General features: G+C 35.5%; 1 protein-coding gene across 1 annotated transcript in view; it reads right to left on the reverse strand.

The window, feature by feature from the left end:
- The window catches only part of LOC118275455 (hemicentin-1), a 296,991-nt gene extending 285,858 nt beyond the window's left edge, over positions 1 to 11,133 (reverse strand). Inside the window, exon 1 of the mRNA XM_035593419.2 lies at positions 10,844 to 11,133. The gene's annotated coding sequence lies outside the window, so the exon portion shown is untranslated. The remainder of the gene's footprint in view (positions 1 to 10,843) is intronic.
- Between the last annotated feature and the right edge of the window lie 12,155 nt (positions 11,134 to 23,288).

Here is a 23,288-nt window from a genome sequence, read left to right on the forward strand (position 1 = left end):
GCACTGCTGTTATGAAATATGACATTAATTTATTACAAACAACTTGCCGAAGCTTCAATAATAAGAATATTTGATTAAGTTACGTTGCTGTGCCACTGTTTCGTCAAAGGGATAATAAATTCAGAACCGTCAACAAAAATGTCATCATTTTACAATGTTATGTTATGTTTGGTGAACTATTATGGGATTTAAAAGGAATAAAAATTAAAATGGTGTGGAACATGAAATTGTGCCCATTATATGGCACTAGGTTCACCAAAGCCAAAAGGCGGCGGCGATTGCTTACCATTAGGTGACCTGTCTGCTCGTTTACCGGCTTTTACCATAAAAAAATGACACATTTCAAACTTCTCCTCCTATGACATGCGCGACTCTTAACATAACCAGGGTGATAGTGTCACACTATCACCTATATTACTTGTGCACCTCCGACTACTCCCCAGGGATTAAAAGTCGTGATGTTATAATTACATAATATTACGCATTTGTGCTGTTTTAGGTTTACGTGTAATTAATATGCCAAATGTGATAGGTTCGGAGCCCATCGCCGGCGGCCATCATTGCCGAAGTCAGGCGTGAATCGAGATCATCTGTTCATTCCCATACGTATACTTTGCAGGGTTGTGTTTAGGGAACAGTTTTGTATTTGTTTGTGTGTTTAGTGATGGGATTAGATGAAACAATAGGGGTGTGTAGGAAACTGTAGGAGAATGTTGTGGAATTTTCCAGATCATTCTGCATGAGGGTATCGATTGATGATTCAAAAAGTGTAGTTGGATAGATTTTGCTTTTTTTCTTCTTGATTAAAAACCCTTGCTCTACACTAGAATTCTTTGTATCGTGGGTGCGTTTAGATTAAACATACATTGCCCCGCACTAGGATTTTCTTCTGTGTCATAAGTACATTTACAAACATACAAGTACATATTAAACAACAATTTGTGAATCTCACAAAGAGTTGCTTCGTGCGGGAATCCGACTTATACACGTTGCATGGCAGCCGGTTGACCAGCCGAAAAGTGAAATGTAAAATACTTTAATGTAGCTTTTTGTTCAAATTCAAAATAATTAGGAAATAATTAGGAAAAAAGAGGTTTTAATTGACTAATCAAAAATTAATGAGCATACGTATCACCTGATAGCAAGCAATCGCCGTCGCCCATGGACATTTGAAACACCAGAGGCGAATTTAAGTGATTGTTGGGGAGTCGGGGATAAGGAAGATCGAAAAGAAGGGGGTAATTAGGCCTCTAGTAACCTCACAGACACAACGTACCCATTACATAACGTACACAGTTTTTATTCAAAATTAGCTTTCGTTTTTCACTTATCAAAAGATCGGCGACCAAATCAAAGCGTGTAATCTAATCGCATATCACCAATGTACTCACAATTTATATAAATATGTATATTCATAACTTAAGATTAATCAGTTACGTTTTGTTTGATATTAATTACGATTATAATATTATGTATTTAATTATAAACTAGTTTTCCAAATTTGCATATTGTTTACGTTATTTATTAAAAAACTGATGTAACTATGTACTAACAAGTTCAAGAACATAGTTACAACACTGTTTAACTGTTTTCAAAGGTTAGAAGGAAAACGATTTGTTAATATGAATTAACCTTTTAATTATAAAGATAAGAAAATGTTTAGTTCATTTTTATATAATTAATTTTCTTATTTTAGATTAGTTACTTTGTTTCATAATAAAAATACCTGGCTTTACTTATTTTGAACCGACTTAAAACAGGAGGTTTTCAGCGTGCGCGATTTTCTCGCATCTAGCTGGAGCGATTTTGATGCGGTTTTCAGTATAGTAATTAATGATCGGATAAATTAATTACTAATAAATTTTCGGAATATCAGATAACATTATCTGACTTAAAAAAAAATGGAGGCGGTCAAGAAATCAACTGCAGGCGAACCTTTGGAGCCACGGATGCATAGAGTGGGTACTCTAGATACCCACCTAGTGGCTTCAGGGAAGACGATAGCACAGTGGTCACGTGCAAAAGGAGACGCACGTTTCTCTAAGGATGTGTCGTAACAGGCGTTGCACCGTCAGGGTTCCAAGGGCAGGACCCGGTGCCCCTTATAAGTGCTGAAAGTGGCCTCTGGGATAGGCTTAATGAGTAAAAAAGGCCATCTCCCCAGTCTTTCTTCCCAAAAAAAACTAGGCACCTTTTGAAGATATTATAAAAATTAGGTAGAAAAAAAATAGAATAACCTTGAAATGTCTAGATCGTCTTCTTTTTATAAAGAAACCTAACACGAAACTATAACAGCAGAAAAAAAAAGTGATGGATTGTCTAAAAACGAACGTATTTTGTAATTTGGACGTTCATAAAGTGGCTTTTAATGATCTGATTTGAATAAAGATATTTTGACTTGAGCAATTAAAATACGGTTATAAATAACAACTAACTTGACCTTTATGTAATACAATATTGGTGTCAAATGTGTTCCAAACTGGTCTTCCGGATGTCCACAAATTCTTTATAATGTTTCTTTATTCAGTTTATTAGCGTTAACATGCAACATTTTATGCAAATAGATGCCGCGATCCGTATCCCAATTTCGTTAGATTGGACTTCATTTGACTAGATTGGTGCTATGAACTAAGTAGAATTTAAAAGCTATTTGAACGAGTGACTTAAAATATTTGAACTTGGTGTTAACTTATTCTTTCGAATAGTACTGTCAAATTGAATATACATAATGCGATATATGAAAGAAGGACCAAACTTAAAAATACCCTTAACCGACGAGCATGCATGAAAAGACTGACGACGACTGACGCTTTATCAATAAAGCGAAATAGGTATGTAAAATTCGTAGCAATTGGCGTTCCATTGTCTCTGCCAAACCCCATGAGAAACAGGCGTGAACTTATGTATGTATATGTATGTAAACTAAGACTTGAGAGTATTATTTTCGCGAGCAAATTGCTGAACAGTTTGGCGATGCTTATAATAAATGAATAAACGATTTAAAAATACTTAAAATACAAATTAATCCACATTATGGCGTCCTAGTAAAACCAACTGTATCGTGTGTAAGTACCTACGTGGGACTGAGTGGAGTGCACGACAATTATAAATAATGCTCCAATTATATTGTTTACATTCAGCATATATTACTTTCCCTGTAAACTATATGGGGATCGATATTACAAGGCTAGTCGTTATGTTGAGTCTGTAAATACGGTTTTAAAATTAATTGTAAACTTGAATGACTCTATGAAAACAGCTTGCGCCAGGCCATCACAGATGGGGCCCAGTAGGGCTGATACCCGACCTGGAGTTGAGGACAACGAAAGAATTACCGGGGCTCCGACGCAATACAGGACAAAGAACGGGGTGGTTTTTAGTCAGTAAGAGTCTGACTCTCCCTCTCGCCTCGCAATTAAAAATCTCACTACAAGGTTCCGTGATTATTGCTCCTTAATAAGATCCCTCCTTATAAGGACTTAAAATCCCCATGATGCTTCAGGGTATTGAACTTGCACAAATATGTACTTATCAATAAACATTTTTAAAATGTTTAGGTTAATAATGCTTTTAGCAAAGGTTAGACTTTATTTAGCTTTGAAGCTTTAAAATATGAGTCTATTATAGATTGTTTTACTACACACACTTAATATGATGTTTATAAACTTAACTGAACAACAAATTTCAACTTTCCCTAAATACTGCGAATTCATTAGCTATACATTTAAACATTTCCCAAAAATCGAAACACCAAAAACAACAACAAAAATACGAAAAAATATTGAAACGCTTTACTCATCTTCCATTATTCCGGGGTTCCAGCTAATTTTATGATAAATCTCTCGAGATTACCCTTCGAGAAGTGCTAATTATGTTTTTATATGATAGCGAGAATGAAGGGAGATTGTTGATAAATAATTAGGGAGGTGTCTAAATAATTAGGGAGGCACCTAAGCTTATGGCGTTCGTAAGCTGTCTGTTTTGTGCGCATTCTGATACATAAATAATCAACGTTGTTTTGTTTTTTTTCGCACTCGTATTATCATTTGAAGAATAAAATTGACCTGTAAAGTCAAGGATATATTATATATTAATATATATTAATTATCTTTTCATATTAATGTTTGTTATCGTTATATTGCTAATTTGCTAACATTCACTTGAGTGAAATTTGTGGAAAATCCACAAGCAATATACTAAATTTACTTCTGCGCAATTTTACTCGCTCTGTGTGGATCCTTTTAATTGTAGCGTGATGTTTTGAAGCCTATAACCGTTCTCGATAAATGCACTTTCCAAAAAGTATCCTTAATGTATTAAAAATAAATCTCGCTTTTACCATCACCTGTTTGCGACGTTTGGGAGCGTTTTGTTTACACCTTGTATACACTAAGTTACCGCCATCTCCGGTAGAAACAATATCAACAACTGAACAATATTGCAAACCATTACTAACCAAATCATTATAAGAAAACCCCATTATCTCTTCATCGATCCATACAACAAAAATACCGTTTATTCTCTACCACATTACCGTGGTTATAGAGGTCATTATATTATTATCTGTACAAACATAACCCTTTTCTCTCGGCAACCTCTTAAATATTTGCTGTAGTTTTCAAGTTCACTGTCAACTAAGGGTAACGTATCTGTGGCTAGAAATGGGCATAGAGCATGTCTGGTAATAATTTATGGTATGGGTAAATGGTAGATAGTAAGCAAAAGGTTTTAAACTTCTCAAGGTAGGTGGTATTTTTATTGAAAATGATCCAATGGCTTTTCCCGCCTTGGGCAAGGAGAGATAGAGCATCAGACGCGTACCGACTAAAAATCGCCCCGTTCTTATTCCTGCTTTTTGAGCTGGAATTCCGGTAACCCGCTAGGCAATCCGCAGCTACGGATCGACATCAGCTCTAGTGGGCCTCATCTGTGGTGGTTTGATAGCATTTTCCTGCACGCGCGGAACGGAACGCGCCGTACGCACGAGGTAGGAGGTATAGGGTTTGATTTGTGGGTCAGGCAGAGCTTTATTGTTTTACTAGTATTGCAGAGTCTAGATATGAGTAGAATGAGATTCAGTATTTGACAAAATACTAATATTAATTATCATCTGACATATTCGTTTGCATATACATAGGTTCATAGCTTATACCAAAAATATTGACGTATTTTTCAAAACAATTTATGTTTTAGTAACTTAAAATACAGATTGAATACCGTTCAGTAAATAAAATCAAAACGTCATATACCTATTTTTAGGTGGGTGTTGCACGTGCGGTTATTTAAATATCAGTAAAAAATCCAATACATAAGTGTTATTTTTTGTCATTGTATTACATACACACTATAATAAACTATGTCTTAACTAACAACGACAAAAACTAATATCGGTAACATTTTTACACATGTTAAAATTGGATCTCATTAGTTTTTGTACCTGTTGGACCATTCTATTTTGTACCCAACTGCACAACTATACACTCATACTAAGTTTTTTATTACTTGTATATACATAGAGGAGATAAAACACTTTTAACATCTAGTCAAACTACTCTAAGATTTTCTATTTATTTATAGTTACTTGTACCGAGAGTAATGGAACAATTAGTTTTTATGTTTCTGCTAAATACTTTAAAAGCTAAAAGATTTAAGACGCTAGTTTCTTACGCATTAGGGTGAGGGTTCGAAACCTACCAACAACAAGTACCAATGTGACGTTTCCCAGTTAAATGTATTTTCTAAGATTATTTTAGACATCACTGACTAATAGTGAAGGAAAACATCATGAGGAAACCTGGGCTTATAATTTCTAATTATAAGTTTGAAATCACCTACCCGCATTGAGTAAACGTGGTGATTAATGCTCAAACATTCTCGTGAGGTGAAGCCTTTGGTCAGCAGTTTCCGCTTAGAGGCTGCTGGATGTTTGATGTATTTAAAATATATTTTGCTTCATTTATTTATTTCATAGTCATTCCCATGGTAACTTCACCATTTTATGGAAACGTCACAAATGTTTCTTTTGATTGAACACAATCAAAGAATAACATAAACCACCTCTGCTCACCCCCTTAAACGACTGTCGTAACATTTAATTAATATTTTCAAAAGGGTAATTGTAAATTAATCAAGCGCAATACAACAATAAACAACTTAATTTGACTTTTATTACTTCCTACAAAGAAACTCTTATCCTTTGTCCCTCGTTTCTCAAACTTGTAGAGTTTGAGTAAGCGATGAAATTTCCTGAATACTGAAATAATATCGTAACGAAAGGTTTAGCAATTAAGTCGGTCAAGAAACAGATAATTGGAAGGTAGTGTCGAAACACGATCTAAAATAATGAAACTAATAAATAAGTGCACATTGCGGCACGTAATCCCACTGTACAATGTAAACCTACTTTTCACCAATTGTTTTATAAATAAGTCCCATGTAATATGGGGTAAGCCTATTGCCATATACCGAACACAATTCCAGGCTTAGCAAGTTAGTACAAGTACTCGAAAAACTGAAACAAGCTCAGTAATACCTTAAATAATCAAACTATTATATTAATATCTCAATTTGATTCTTATAAAATAGCACAGCTTTTTTTGATATATGGATTTCATATTAGGTTATCACTAAGGATTGATAAAGGATACCTAGATAAATCTAATGTCGTGGTGGTCCCAAGGTTTGAGACGGCAGCTTCTCATGTCTCTCAGCAGGTACCAATGTGACTTTTTTCAAGTTATATGTACGTTCTAAGACTATTCAGACACCACTGACAAACAGTGAGGGAAATCGTCGTGAGTAAACCTGGGTTTATCATTTCTAATTATAAGTTTAAAATCGCCAACCTGCTTTGATTAAGCGTGGTTATTAATGCTTAATCCTTCTCCATGTGAGAAGAGAGAGGTCTTTGGTCAGCAGTCACTTATAGATTGTTGATGGTTAATGTAATTTTCATTAATGCAAATCTCCCTAAGAGTCGAGAACATACATAATTTTGTCGAGTGACTGAAGTCATGAACAACAACACTCTTGTTCCCATTTTTTTACGAAATTGATAACATAATAACCGAAAAGTGTCTAACAATGCTAATAAAGCCATTCCCTTAGGAAAAGTACAGGCGATGTAATACAAAGATAATATTGTAACAAAATTAGGCACAGAACAACCGAATAACTGAACAGAATAAACTGTCTAGAAAAAACACAGGACAAACACGAAAAAAATCACTCAGACTTGGCAACTAAAGCTAACCTTTCTAAATGTCTTATAAATTATTTAAGACACACATGTAGGTACTATTGACTTGTACCCTTATAAACCAATTATTTTACGGATCAAGTAATTTCAACGTAAAAAGGTAGGTTTCGTCTAGACGAGTGTGGCCTAAATGAGGGTCTATGACCATAAATAATTATGGCTCAATGCCGAAGAGTGCGTGACAAAAAACGACTAGGTATTACCTATACTTAACAAGCTTACTGGTCGGATAATGGTGATTGGTTTTTTATTATTGGTGATATCCAGTTGACGGCCACGTTGGTATTAAGTTAGTGTGGCTGACATTATGGTTGCAGATATGCATCTTTTCCGGTTTGCTTCCGGTTTTTTTTTTATTTGAGGGTGCCTTTCCTCCCGGTATGTACCTACTACGGTTTATTGCTGCGGATGCGTTTGGCTTCCACCAATCATATTTATTGGTATCCATAGGTTAGCACTAGTGGAGACGGAGTCAACTAAGCTATGCTATTTAAATGGAAAGGTGCGTGTTACAGATGCGTGCTATGGATGTGTGCGATGTGAAATAACGGGAATAGTTACCAATAATCATCGATTTCATAATCTACAGTTAATATATTTTATTGCATCAAGTATATAAACGAACACCTGCAGCTAACATAGTGCTTAACATGCACGATCTCCAGATTGTTTTCTGGGTGTTATACAAAGTTATAGAGAAATTTTGTTTCAGTTTATTACTAACTTATCAACTGAAAAATGTATTTTACTGAAACCCATAAGAAATACCAGGTGTGATTCTATGTTAATGAAATCTCCTTGATATGTTATAAGGGCAAACAGTTGTTTATATATGTACAATTGTACATTGAAAAGTCCAAAAAATAAAGTTGATATTCTACACTGCTATAATTTAAAATGCTCTAGGACGGTTTAATGTCATCAAATTAGTAGACTAACATTAATATTTAATTTTTATGGAGACATGGCATATTAGTTTCTGAAAATGGCTATTATTTTGATAAATATTAACTTTGTAAAGAAAATTATAGTAGTTAAAAATGTATATAATTTTTTTCAATACCTTTACCAATCAGTTAATTTTTTTCTATAGCATATAAAAGAAAAATAATTATTTATTTAAACACATGGGAAGCCAACAGCTGTAAAATTTGAATAAAGAATGTGGTATAAATATGACAAAAAGCCAATTATAATTATAGTTATCTTATGGATAATAAAATGATGACAATTATCACTCTGCAGGTGTCTAATATGGCTTGAAACTCGAGTCGAGTTCCTCGACTGACGTTAGTAAGCCAAAAGGTATAAAAAATAATTTAGTATATCTCACAAAAGTTATAACACAACTACAAACATGTTATCCTTTATAATAAACCTCTATAACTGCTAAAAACTTATCAAATTTTACCTATGTATAAAACCGTGACCATACATAGTCATAGTCTAGTCAGCTCTATACAATTTACAACAGCAATCAACAGCTTAGTGTATATAGGCTGCACTCATTTTCATACTCTGCCGCTTCGTCACGTGCGCTGTTCCATATAACGCCGTGGGATCCAGAAACACTCCTGAGTAAGCACATTCTCAATTTTCACTGAGCTTCAACGTAAACCATGTTAGTCTAGAGCTTAGTTGAAGACCACGACATCACCTATCTTCGTCAGCCTGAGAGTAATGCTTTGTGTTAAATCAATTTTCTGTCTTGTTTTGGTAGGTTTAAGGCTTGTTTTACTATGATTGTGTTTGGTTTTGGTCATTTTGTTAGGGGATTTTGTGTCATCACTTCGTGTGTGTCTATGTGATATCAAAAATATTTATAATGTTCATAAGATTTTGTCGTCATAAAAGGGTCAAATTCGAAGCACACGTAATTGAAGAGATTGATAAAACGAACGGAGTTATGCCAGAATCATGTCATTTAGTGTTATATTATCTCTGCCTATCCCAATAGGACACAGGCGTGATGATAATATCGTCATAATATATCATCTATATATATTATGTAAAAATGTATGTACCTATGTGTGCTTTTTTTCAATTGCCTTTATTACATGGCTACCCAGAAAAATAAACTTAAATCAATAAATGAGTATGTTTTATAAAACTGAACCTAATATTGTTAAAGGTAAAACATAAAATAAGATTGTTAAGCACTCAGTGTCTAGGAAAGAGACTTGAAAAACACAAAAGGAATCTGTGGAGCCACTCATGCAGAAAAACGAGGACTCCTTAGATATCTATACAATGGATTTAAAAAGAGAGAATTTCTGATATACAGAATATTATTTAATAGAAATAACATGGACTTACTAGGCAAGAAATTGATTTCACAGTCTAAAGAACAAAATTAAAAAAGAATATCGATGTGAATGTACTAATTAATAATTACTCATATTCTTACTTTCGGTACGGTTATAAAGTTGCTGAACTTAATATAGATACGTTAAATCCTAATGTGACTCATTTATCGACTCCCTGTGGCGTCCAATACATTAAAAACGATATAGGCAAAGATTAGGCACGAATTCTTATGTAATACTAGGTGGCCTATCTGAATATCCTAAGTAGAGACAGCGAAACTAACTTAGAAGTCACAATTAGGCTGAAAATTAAGACGTTTTAGGATTAAGAAAATAACTACGTAAGGCTATAGCAATCTAATCGCATGGTTCTTTTCTTAATATAATCATATATCATAGTCTTTTTACACATAGTTACTAGTAGTAGTCACAGTAGCTGATACTATGTATTGTAACTCAACCATTCATTTGTCAAAGTCTTTTTAAAAAGGTCTTTACATTTTTAAATGTCATTCGTACATAATTCAGTTGACCTTTAGATAAAATACAAATCTGTACCCAATAAATTACTCTAAAACGTCGCTTCGGGTTCTCACCGGAAGTTTTATTCAAATGACAGAATTTATTTCCTCAGTGTCTAGTGTTTGGTACAAATATCATTAAAACACAATACAAGTAGCTAGCGAGTCATTAAAGAGTTTTTGTGACCTCGGTACTGCAGTGACACACGAAAAAAAAAAACAAATGAACGTAAAAAATGCCAGCACACGATTGATTTGTGTAAAAAATATGTTTTGTTCAATATCAATATGTTGATCGAATAAATATATAATTTAGATTAATGTTGTAAAAAATGTATTATCCGTATAATTGATCCGACATGATAGTAGATTTTTAATTTTTTTCGGTCGCAAAAAATCAATTAATAAATCTTTAATTGATAACTTCTTATTCATTATTTTAATTGGAACATGTCTTTATATTAAAATACACATGTAATACTTATTCAATTAATAATGTTGGCGCACAATAAATGTATACCGGTCCTATAATGTTAGAAAATGGTTTGAAGATAGTTTAATTTTAATAAAATGAATTCAAAATCTAAATATTTTCGCAAATACCTTGAATTAATAATGTAGCGTGATAATTAAAATGACTAATCATTTTAATTTCTTTCCTAATGTAATAGCCCCAGAATCTATTAAATTAAATCGCTTATTACAATTTTCCGCCTATTTCTAATTGGAACCAGATAATTAAGACATGTAAAACTTACTTGAAATCAACTTCAGAATCCGACAATATTAAGCAACAACCATTCACGACTACACCTGTACATCCATTCACAAAAACCAACAAAAAACTGTTGACACAATCCACTCAGTAATTCTCAATTATCACTGAACACACTCAAAATATCTTCCAAGAAACACAGTTTTGAAACGAGTCAAAAATCCAACTAGAAGGAAATAATTCGGCGAAAATTTTCTTTTGTCGCGAAAATTCGGTTTTCGTCGAGCGATACGGAGCGTTCGAAGCGGGGAGCGTCGCGACGTCGTCCGTCGTCGGCTGCCCGATGGGAACTGAGGTCCGTAGCGATACCTGCAGCGACACGCACACAAATGCATTCCACGCATACACAAAAGCGCCAGAACTTGCGCTTTAAAGCCCGACTCCACGTGCCTGTATTTTTTTTTAGGTTCTTTTTTTACTTTTTTGGGTTCTTTTTTACTTTTTTGGTTTTTTTTGGTGACTTTTGGTAGCATCTGTAAATTAGATCTGAGGGTTTTTGTAACACTTCCCGTTAAGTGGTTTATGGGGTTTTAATTTTGCGGAAGATTGAGATGTTTTCTTTGACAACTCTATGGTTGGTTTTTTGTTTTTATTTTTTTTTATTTCTATTTATATTTATACAGCGCCATACGACTGTGTCAGGATTTAGGGTGCGTATTTGTGTTTGGCGTTGCGCAATATGTTACAACTGTCTTACAGTGTAACTTTAGGGAATACTTTAAGAAAATTTTTAACTGTGGAGATGTGAACAGCTAAAATTGGAGTTTCCAATTGAATTTTGTATTATTAGAGGAGTCTATGGACATCAGTATATGGGAACGTACTGATGATGCTGATTATGATGATTTCGATTTTGGATAATACCAAAAAAATAGTGCCTAAACAACTCTACTAGATTTGAGTTTAGATTTCAGTCATGATCGCCCCACTGCTTGGCAAAGGTCTCTACCATCCATTCACTCTTCTACTACGTAAAACTAATATTATCAAAGAAATTAATAGAATTTTCTAACACCTACATCCATGAAAATTTAATTCACTGCAGCAATAGCTATTCTTTTACTTTTTCTCTGAGTGCCACAATTCTCGTGTGGTTTGGTTTCATGCCGGTCGAACCAAGAAGTATTGTTAGAAATTTTCAATTTTAACATTTTCCGTAATAGAGTCAGTCACAGAATAGAGTCTAGAAAACATACCTGATGGGAATAACGTTGCCTTCTATATTATTTTTTTTAATTCTATATTTATTTAGTGGCTTATGATTAAGTAACAATGTCAGCCCTGTCTTAGCTCGCACATAGAGATACATACATCCTTAACTATACTAAGACACGTTTTAAGCTAAGAGAGCTGCACACAAACTTGCAAATTTCTTCACTGCATGGATTGCATAAGATATTTTCATTTGACCTTGAGACAGGATATTTACCATGTTTATTTATGTATATGGGTGTCCTATATTTCGACACTATTGCGGTTGAAACAGTACATGATTATGGCCGGTAAACAGGGCCATAGTAAATATCCCGTCTTAAGTTCTAATGATAGTGTTAGTAACCATGTCAGTTTATAAACTCTTAAATCTAGCTTATTAATTTTTAGTTCATCCAACAACGTATCTTTTTCTCTCTTATTTTATACATTAAAACCTAAAGTGACGAAGTTATTTTGGACTTAAATGGTACCGAATAAGTATCATCTTGTCATGAAACATATAGGTACATTTCGAGAGTAACCCAGTGTTTTCCAGGGTTTTTCAGCTGTATTTGGTTTCAGTCTTAACGAGATTCAGGTGTCAGTGTTAGTTTCAGTATTGAAGCAGCTTTCTGTCCACTACAATTTACAAAAATCCTTTTGTGAGACGTTTTTTCAAACTTACAGGCTAGGTATTCAAATCCGTGACAGCTATTTGGTGAGGCATACGTTAGCGCTGTATGACGAGAAATAATATGTTAGCTTTTAATGCAATAACAAAACACAATTATTTGCAAAGAACTAGGCAGATATCGCATATTTACGTCGTTCACGCGTAATATCCGATGTCGTAGGTAAGGTGTACAATTGCATAATATATCCAATGTAACACCCACTTTTTTCCCTTTATTTATGAAGACCAGGTGTGTACCTACTGTAACCACATACACATATCATTTTAACAGATAACATGGCGCGAATGGGCAGGCTCGACCAGACCAAGACTTGTCGCACGCGGCGGCGATTGCTTACCATCAGGTGACCCGTCAGCTCGTTTACCGGCTTAAAAAAACAGATCCTTAAGAATAAGATAAAGATTGTATAAAAAACATGAACAATAATAAGGTACGTGTGTGTACAGCATTACGCACGCACAGTATAAAGGCGACGTCCCACTAATTTGATGCAGGGTAACGTGACGCCCGGGAATATTACGGCGTGAGCCTCTTCCCAACAATTATGGACGTAATTTTATATAAAGTAAACAATTTAACGTATTTTTCCGATCATTTTCTTTTCTTTTTGTAACGTGTGTTTACTTATTTTTTTTTTATAATGGTTTTTGTTGACGAAATCCTTAACATGTTTCGATTGTTAATTACAAATATCTGTGATAGTTACAACTAGACAAGAACTGAAAACGACTGCCTTACAAGCACCTAGCTTCACTGACGGACAGACTGACAGACTATTTGTTATTTTTTTATTTATTTGTTGACATTTCAAAAGTACCTATTTATTGTTTAATTGGAATAAATGATTTGACTTTGACTTTCACTTTTGGCAGACTTGGTAGATAAAAAATGTGAGTAACATGTTTCATGGATTCCATATAATAGGTAACATGTACTTGAACTTTAAAAATACACCCTCATTTTTACTCGATTGAAGGATGGTTTTTTGACATTGCGTAGTAGTAGACTATATTTAGCGACTAACTTCTTTAAATTCTTGTTATTTTTTAAGTTATTAATATTTCTCAGCGACCAAAAATATATATCAATTCCATATAAAGCTAAATATTTTTACAAAACTTACATTTCATTGTCGACTGATTAACCCGAACAGCATCCAACGTTCAACTTAAACACAATAACACTAATTTTACCAACAAAACTGAATAAATACGAACAACATAAGCCCCATTTAGTGTTGTCCTCGTACATGCAACACTGCATCATTACATTCAATAAAACAAACATTGGCGACAAACATTATTATAACAGAATGTTTGCCCAATGTTTGTTCAATCGAGTGGACCCGTCAGTTACGGCGGCTTCCACACTCGACCTACTGGAGAATGCGTTGTATTTATTTATTTTTACTTAGTCATACTTTTTTTAGCTTTAGTTGAGCTATGAATACGGTTGTAGAATATAATGCGTATTATTGTTGAGCATAAATTCCATACATGGAATAATATGTTTTTGGGAATGGTCAATGGTAAAGTAAGGCCTTGTTTAAAAAAGATAGTTAAATCATAGCGATCGGCAGAGAATCACATTAATACTATAAATGTCTAAATTAGTTAGTTTGGATATTTGTCTGTCAATCACGTTGAAACTACCGAACGGATTTTGATGAAATTGAAACTTGGTATACAGACAGGGTGTGAGCTGGCTTTGGTGATAGGATACATTTTATCCCACAGAAACACGGGCGAAGCTGCGCTGGCAGAAGCTAGTAATGAGGATAAATTAAGACTTACTATGAGGAATACAATTTCCAATGGTTCTGGTTTAACAATAGCACAGTTCCTTAATTAGTTGTTATTGAAACAACAAAGTGTTTCAATAAAATTCCCCCTTTCTCTTCTCTCTCTATCTCTCTCTCTCCCTCTCTCAGGAATAATACAAAGTGATGTAACGGTATTACAATTTCTATCAGTCATTTCTCTCAAACACAACAAAATAAAGCTTAATCCCATCCTAAGACTAGTTTCGAATCTAAATATAAATCGTTTTACATAAATACTCGAGAATAGTTTCAAATATAAAATGACTAAACAGACTGAAGATATTTCGAGACTATGAATTATAGAGCTGTTGTTTACCACCCACCCACGTGTTTCGCTGTTCGTTAAAAAGTCATGACAATTTACGCACCCTGTACGATGAATGGGTCTACGGGTATTATATTTGCTACGCTATTGATGAAGGTTTGTGAATATAATTCACTTTAAATAAAATTGTTCGGAGTTCGTTTTTGGGGGGTTGAATGATAATAGACACCAAAAATAAATTTCACTTCGATCACTTCAGCCATTTTGACATTATTGAGTAAGAATGCATACACAATACAAAATCACAATATCACAAACTTTCGCATTTATAACATACAAATAGACATGACAACCAGACCCGAAACAATAGTAAAATTCGAGGATCACACAAAGAGTTACTTCGTGCGGGAATCGAACGCACTACACCAGCCATTACGCCAACCGTTCAGTCAATTTAATTTTGTAATTAATTTCTCCCATTTCGTCAGCTGACATATTTTTATACCAGGATTACAGCAAAAACACACACACATACACACACACCACGGCCAACCTAATAGGAAGTGTTTAAATACAAACTACACATACAACGCCAATCCAAATAAAAAAAAATCCAACAAACGATGTAAATCCCTTAAATCCCCAATGCATTTCTTATCTAGTCCACTTTGTAATATCACTATCGCCATCCCTCTCTTTTGTACCCAGCCAGAAAGAGACGCCGACCGTTCAATAATAAGGAGGTTTCTCAGAAACTGTGAACTAAAGTTTCCAAAATGGGATTTGTCTTTGAAGATAGAACAAAAGTGCTGACCGCACATTTGTCATCAGATCTTAAGATTTCTGCTTCTGGTTTGAATTTGGTCTTCATAATACCGATCTTAATGAAGGATTAGCTTAAGATAATAGTAGATATAGATATATATATATCTAAGTTTAAGAAAGTTACAAGGATGTAGTTCCTGGATATTTTGGTATAAATGTAGATTTATATTATATAAATCTATCTATTTTTAATATATATTTTATTTTAACTTTTGTGAGACAAACGAAATTCATTATTATGTTATCGGCTTACTCAGTAACTATTTGACGAGGAACTCGACTAGTTTCAAGCCATACTAAAGGCTCATATTCATGAGCAGCATTCCGCGTCATAAAACTAGTCGAGTTCCTTGTCAAACAATTACTAAGCAGATAATATAATAATTACCTTTATATAGATTTATATTTACTAAGTATTTGATTCTCAAAAGGACTTTGTGTAACTGAATATTCCTGAGTGTTGTTTGTGTGTCCATTCATAGCTATCGGAAATTATGATTATGTACCATCAAAGGCCAGTAATTCTATTGCCAGAATATTACTGTTACTCTAATTGGGGTTTAGATGTTCTATAACTTAGCTTATGGATGGAATCTGTTGTTATTTCAATTATCTAGCAGCAAGCAACATCTTTACTTATAGCAGCTACACAGATTACGATTTAACTGTTTTTAACTTAAAGATAAATCTTAAGGTAAGGTAAGGTGTGCAAACAGTTGAACAGCACAGTTTTAACTAAATCGAATCAATAATAGATAAAAGTGTACAGCTGTACAATTAAATCTTAAGATGTGTAGGTATGGACCTATGATTTAAGTACAATCCGACTGTACAGTTAAATTGGAATTAAATTGGTGTAGTGTGCGTTATGATATCTTAATGAAAGGCAGTTAACAGGTAAGAAGTTTGAAAGCATCAAAAACAGCTGACTCTTTCAAAACGTTATCCAACTGCTTTAAGAGACTGCAATATTCAAGAAAGGTGATAACCACTTGAAACCGCATAGACCACCCCGTTTATATTATCATCAAAAACATAAACCCGAAGAAAATCACCTTGAACTTCATTAAATAAAACTGAATGCAAAAATAACCTCAAAAAGCGGGACGCTATAATTATTTTATTTACGCGCCAAAACGGACCAAGGCCAGTTTTTATTATGCCACAAAAAAAAAATCATTTTGTCAGTCTCAACTTGCTGATAACCTCCTTGGTAATTAGATGACGAGAAAAATCGTAAAAATTAAACTGAGTAATCTATATAATATATAAAACTCTTCCGTTACTGAGTGACTGACAGACAACGCACAGTCGAAACTACTGGTCGTAGACAGCTGAAATTTGGAATGTAGGTTCCTTATATGTAGGGGAGCACTAAGAAAGGATTTTTGGAACTTCAACCCCCAAGGGGGGAAAAGGGGTAAAAACGTTTCATATGAAAAATCTTATTCCTTGGGTTTATAAACTTGAAACTTGGCATGAACAAGTACATAGTCAAGTAAATATGTGACATTATAAGTTTTTTCAAACTACCCTCCAATCGTAGGGGTCGATTGGGTGACATTTTAACACAGCCGTAACCGCTGGAAGGAGTCTGAGTTTTGAACAGAGGTTCCTTTAGTAACATAAAGCACTAAGAAGGGATTTTTGAAATGTCTATCAAGGGGGGAAACGGGATAAGCTGACGGGGCTGCAAAAAGTTCTAACGAGATACCTGGCCCCACGCAAAAATTGAAGGAACGAGGTGGGTTTTAGTCATAAAAGTTTGACACTTCCCTTCCGTTCACCCAGAGCGGGAGAGGTCATTTGATGATTTCCCATCCAAAAAATAAAGACTTTGATGAAACTTTCAGTCGTCTCTTTAACATCAATAAATACATAAACTACATACATGCATAAAATTAACCTCAAACATCACGCCTTTAAATCCCTATTTATGTGTTAATTTACATACAAACAGCTAAAAGGAAACAAGTGAAGAGAGAAATTTGTCCGCATCCATTTTTAAATTGCCGTTAATGAGATTTAAAATTATCAGGTCAACCTAATAGCCTCACATTACTGCTTCAGAATTTTCTTTCAACTCCTGTTGTTGTCCATCATCAGCTCATTTGGTGATGACTTCAGATATGGAAGAAAAAGCCCTGTCGAGATCATTAAAAAACGCTATTATAACCGAATTACACGTGGGCGAAGCCGCGGGCAGAAAGCTGTAGAAAATATAATTTTTTATTTAAGTTTATTAACATTATTTTGAAAAAGAGTTGAATTTTTAATGGTTTTATTAGACTTATGATTACGGGTATGACAGATAAGCATAAAGGTGCTTTTCCAACTGTGATGCGCTATGCTATTTCTGTGGATGTGTTTGGCTTATACCAATCATATTAATTGGTACGCATAGCTTAGCACTGGTGGAAAAGGACTCAGTTAACCTATGTTTTCTATATGGAAAGTTGCGTATACAGATACGGATGGCTCCTTACTATCGATACATCGCATACTCGAGCTGCGCATCTTCTTCGCACAGCTACATAGCTTAGTATCAGTGGAAACGGTCACATAATTTCACAGCTTAGCTATATCATCTTCGTCAGGAAAGTCATATTGGTACTTGCCGTTGGTAGGTTTCGAAATCGCACCCTCATGCATGAGAAGCGTCTTAAACTTCCATTCCACCAAGAAATTCGAATTCCATCTTTTTTTTATTATCTATAGGTTCAAACTTGATGGAAAGTGACGATGCGGTCGACGATGGACCGCGCTTACCTAGAAGTAACCTATTCACCCTTGACTTAAAGATTACAGGGTTGTAGCCACATGTAGCCATCAGGAAACACAGAAATCTACAAGAAACCGTAAAAACTCTAACTAAAACATCTCACCACGTGCCTAGCAATGAGTTCATGTAATATTTTTACATCGACACCGTTGAGACACAGATGTTAGCAGAGCTTTTGATCCATGAATATTTTAATTTCCGTTCCCTCGACACTGAGATTAAGAATGTTCTGTGGACTTTATTAACTGCTTACCATGTTTTGTTGTAGCGTGATTGTGTCCGGCGACGCGACGGTTTTTGTTGTGTGTTGAATTTTCAAGTGATACGTACTATTGTCTGTGTTGTGGATTTTAAATTGAAGATTAAATGAGGTATTAGGTTGTGTTTTCTATTTAAATGGAAGTTATGTAAAAGCTATTGTAAATGAAGAGTTTAGTAATTTATACTTAGAGTTTATAATATTATACTTATCTATATATCATAAATCATTTGAACAAGAACAAAATAAGTGAAGTAGTAGTTGGTTTAATACAATAATTCCTTTCTGAATACATACATGAATAAATAAATTACTAGAACATTTAACCAAAAGATCACCATAAAAGCTACGAATCTCACAAATAATACCAACATTAAAAACTCCATTATGTCCCTCATTTTACAATAACAACCCCGTAACCATGGTAACGACTAACAAGCAAAAAAATGTTTACACGAGAACTCAGCAAAAACGAATCATTTGTTAAAAGCTAGTATTAATTAGGTAGTCACGGGAAATTTTCCAAATTATAATTAGTACTTCGCAAAAGTTTTAAAGGCAGGTAAGGACAATAATAATTATTATCATTAAAATATGATTTTCGAGGAGAAAGTTAATATTTCAAATTTTCAACACATTTTGATCAGGAATTTTGGTGATTCAAGAGAATTTTGGAAACTCCGAGACGAAATTAGATTTGTTTTAGGTTGGCAGGTTACTTAGTTTGTACCTGTATTTTGTGAAACAATTCAAATTGGCTTCGAGTCTGGAACTAAGTTATCGAGTCTAAAATACTTATTCTTTTTTGGGAGAAGTTTGTTTCCTTTGATATTATCCTTGATTATATTAATAGTAAAGTATATATTATAATGGACTATATAGAAATCATCTAGGATAGTTTTATATTCAGCCTTATTTAGAATCGATTTTGATGCAGTTTTAGCATAGTATTTTCATACTAAAGAGAAGGATTTAGGGATATTTTCGGACTTAAAAAAAATGAGGCGATAAAGAAAATTGGAGGCGGTGCTCTTACTAAGTTTTTAAATTTTAGGTTACACACACACCCAGTTTCCTAAACATCCATATACTCCATTTTTGTATAAACATTTGCAGTTGTATACCAACCTAAAGACAACACGATATAACATTAACCCATAAACCAGATTTACAGTAAGCTAATACTACTCAGTACTATTTACTAAGCGGTATTTAGAAGGAAAAACACAAGTTCCGCAAACCAAAACAAATATACATAAAAATAATATTTCCAAACTCATCAGCAATTAATCTTCTAAACAAGAGTTCAAATCACGATTTGTGCGAAGAAAATTTTGATTTAGCATTCAGTCGCATTAAATATTCAAATTCTTAAAACAGCGAGATAACATTTTAATGTTTCAGAAATTGTAAAATTCTACCTTATCTACGATTTAATGTGAAGGAAAAACAACATTTTAGGGGTTTTTGTCAAAGATGAGGTAAGTACAGAAGGCTCACTAAATACAACATCGAGAAATATAAGACTTAGGTTGCTTTTTACTTACTACTTAAGCTGTGAAACTATGTGACCGTTTCCACTGATATTTAGCTATGCATCTGTGCGAGTAAGATGTGTTATGAAGATGCGCAGTAGGGAAGCCATCCATAGCACATCTATGTATAGCATGCATTTCCATATAAAAACATTCTACTTATTTGTCTTTGGTAGGGTAAGCTGTGATGTATAAATTAGTTTATAAATCAGGAAAATCACTTTCGAATTAACTATCAACAAAAAAAACCTTTTAAATATTACACAAGACTCGGATCAGATATCAACAAAATATGGATGAATAACTCATTTTTCATTTAAACTGCACCTTCTGATACCTAATATTATATCTTTATGAGATGTACATACAACTTCAACGAATGGATTTACGGTCGCTGTAACTAATTGAAATTATCATCAAAGCTTTTTATTGTCTAGATAAAATTGCGTCTGTGTCTAATTTCTTTTTTATAATGCACAGCTTTATTATTAGTTTGGTGTCTTTCTTTGAACTTGGGAACGTTTGCTTGCTTTTATTTTGTTTACTTAGAACTATGTGCACTGTACTCTTAGTACGAGTTTGCTTTACATTTAAAGTAATCGAAACGAGAGCGCGTTCGGCGCTCTGATTGGATGGCACGAATAGATCAACCAATCACGGCGCCAAACGCGCTCTTGTGTCGATTACCATCCTATCGTGCAAGTCGGCTCATACTCTACCTATAAATTTCATCAAAATCCGTTCCGTAGTTTCAGTTTCAGCGTGATTGAAGGACAAACATCCAAACAAATCAACTTTCACATTAAAAATATTAGGGATAGTGTGTTTTCTGCGCATCCCTAATCTTTGGCGAAGGACCTCGAAATTTTGTTTTCTTTCGTATTAAAAGATAAATGTCGAGAACTCATTTCTGCTTCCTTAGAAACGCCAGTTGAGATATTTCCTTGTTTCTGTCGTGTTGTAGAAGATACTAAAATGTTATAATATATGACTTTTCCCCAAGGGTAGGCAGAGTTATCCTTGTGTTTATGTGCAGTTTAACATTTAAGGTATTTGTCATAGTAGCATCTATGCCTGATATATGTTTGTGGAGCACTGGAAAATTATTTACCTTGCTTAAACATTTAAAAGCTAGAACAAAAATGTAACATGTTAATAACTAACATATGTAACTAATATGTTTATTTTCTTGTTATCTAATACCTAGAAAAACTAACCACGTAACGATATTTCCGAACAGACCTTAAAACTTAAAAAAAAGAGTGTTCCTTTTTAAAAGACTAGCAACGCACCAATCACTTGTCTGGTGTTGCGGGTGTCCATGGCGGTGCTGATTGCTTACCATCAGGTGATAAGTCTGCTCGTTTGCCCCCTATTCCTTAAAAAAACTTAAGTTCACAAATTCACACTAGAATTATGAAGTGAAATCGCCTTATAGTTTCTCAGTTAACTTTGAACTCTAGTCTATTGTCGAATGTTCAGTGTGTCGTTTAGTTATCGATTACTGCGAGTTTTTAGGGACGTTGATAGATCGCCCCCGGCCGGGCATTCTGCTTCCACCAGTTAAACCTATTCAGGTTGGGGTCCAAGTTAGGAAAGGTTGGTAAAGCAATCGATGATGTCATATGGTATTCTCCTGTGGGGAAATGCTGCTGACATTCAGTCTGTCTTTGTGCTGCAGAAAAGAGCCATTCGATCAATCTATAATCTTAGTCCGAGGCACTCTCTTAGGGAACTATTTAAAGAAATTAACATATTGACTGTTCCCTCTCAATACATTTATGAAAATGTAGTGTATGCTCACAAAAACATTAATTTATTCAAAAAGTATTGTGATATACATAATATAAACACTAGAAGTAAAAACAAATATATTGTTCCCACTACTTTTTTTTTTTTTTTTTTTTTTTTGAGGGGGGAAAATCATCCAATGACTTCTCCCGCCTTGGGTGAGGCGGGAGGGAGTGTCAGACTCTTACTGACTAAAAACCACCCCGTTCCTTCTCCTGCTTTGAGCCGGAGCCCCGGTAACCTTTTACGTTGTCCGCAGCTCCGGATCAGGCATCAGCCCTACTGGGCCCCATCTGTGGTGGTCTGGCTCTTTGAGGCGCGCGCGGAACGCGACGCGCCGTACGCACGGGTCTGGTTCTGGTCGGGCGGCGAGCTACCCTTGCTCGCCGTCCGCAGACCCGCACTTACGGTGGCCGGAGATCGTCACGCGATCCCCGACGCCCGGAGTGTCTTCTGCGGCGGCTGGGGCGTGAGGAGGATCGTTCCCTCACGCGCTCCGCCTCCTCCTTAGCTAGCATGACTGCTTCGCAGAAGGAGGAGACGGCGTCCCATTCCCTCTCGCTCCGCATCATGGCCTGAACCAAAGCCGGACGCGAGAGGTCACCGTCGCCGATCACATCCCTAAGGACACGGCGGTGCTCAGCCCATGCAGGGCACACCGCTACTGTATGCTCCACCGTGTCCTCCGGGTGATCCACGCAATGCCGACACCCGGGCGTTTCCTCCCGCCGAATCCGAAACAGGAACCTACCGAAACTTCCGTGTCCGGTAAGCACCTGCGTCAGGCGGTAGGTGAGGACGCCGTGACGCCTCTCTAGCCACTCCTCAAAGAGGGGACTTACCGCTGCTATAACAGCGAGCCCAGCCCTCGGTTGCGATAGTCGTTGCTTCCATTCCGCCATGAGATCGCGCCGAAGCTCATCCCGCCACGCACTAATCTGGCGCGGCAGTGGACTTTCGCCCCGGCGATGCGCCTCCGCACGTAAGCTATATACGTGCGCGAGCACTTTCGCCTCCAGATCCCACGGCGGTGATCCCGCAAGGAGGTTAGCCGCCTCCCCGGAGATCGTGCGGTATCCACGGATCATCCGAATGGCCATGACCCTCTGGGATGAAACCAGCGCACGAGCTGGTCGTCGCCGTAGATTTGGCGCCCACACCGGGGCCCCATAGAGGGCCATGGACCGCACAATCCCCGCGTACAACCTCCGGCAGGAGGCGTTTGGTCCCCCAAGGTTGGGTAGGAGCCGCTTTAGGGCA

The sequence above is a fragment of the Spodoptera frugiperda genome, chromosome 8 (assembly GCF_023101765.2).
Source record: "Spodoptera frugiperda isolate SF20-4 chromosome 8, AGI-APGP_CSIRO_Sfru_2.0, whole genome shotgun sequence".
NCBI lineage: Eukaryota > Metazoa > Arthropoda > Insecta > Lepidoptera > Noctuidae > Spodoptera > Spodoptera frugiperda.